The following is a 743-nucleotide window of genomic DNA, read 5'->3' on the forward strand; positions in this document are numbered from 1 at the left end:
TCTATCATCAATGGGCATTTGGGTTGGTTCCAGGTCTTTGCTATTGTAAACAGTGCCACAATTAACGTATGTGTGCATGTGTCTTTATAATAGAATGATTTATAATCCTTTGGATATATACCCAGTAATTGGATTGCTGGGTCAAGTGGAATTTCTATTTCTAGATCCTTGAGAAATCGCCACACTGTCTCCCACAGTGGTTGAACTAATTTACACTCCCGCCAACAGTATAAAAGTAAGAAAAGTACAGCAACTACAGTCTGATTAAGGGCATAATAACTAGAGGCTCAGAGATAACAGGGTTTGGTTTATATTAACAGGAAAGCCAGCTACACTATAAAAAGTTCTTGGTGTCTACAGCCATATCACCCTGAACACACCCGGTCTCATCTGATCTTGAAAGCTAAGCACTGTCGGATCTGGTTAGTACTTGGATGGGAGTCTGCCTGGGAATACCGGGTGCTATAGGCTTTAAAAAACAAACAACAAAAAAATAGTACTTGGTGAGAATGATGGGAGAATAAGCTGGAGAGAAAAGAAATGAAAAATGTCAACAATTTCCTTGGGTTCCACATATAAGTAAGATCATACCGTATTTTTCTTTCTATGCCTGGCTTACTTCACTTAATATAATGCCCTCTAGCTTCATCCATGTTGTCACAAATGACAGAATTTCATGTTTTGTTAAGGCTGAATAGTATTTCAGTGTGTATTACACAGCACAGTAATTACAATTAATAATA

General features: G+C 37.7%; 1 pseudogene; it reads left to right on the plus strand.

Annotated features, from left to right (window-relative positions):
• The first annotated feature begins 352 nt into the window (after nt 1-352).
• Nucleotides 353-471, plus strand: LOC120367812 (5S ribosomal RNA; annotated as a pseudogene).
• Nucleotides 472-743: the final 272 nt, after the last annotated feature.

The sequence above is a fragment of the Saimiri boliviensis genome, chromosome 3 (genome assembly GCF_048565385.1).
Source record: "Saimiri boliviensis isolate mSaiBol1 chromosome 3, mSaiBol1.pri, whole genome shotgun sequence".
Classification (NCBI taxonomy): domain Eukaryota; kingdom Metazoa; phylum Chordata; class Mammalia; order Primates; family Cebidae; genus Saimiri; species Saimiri boliviensis.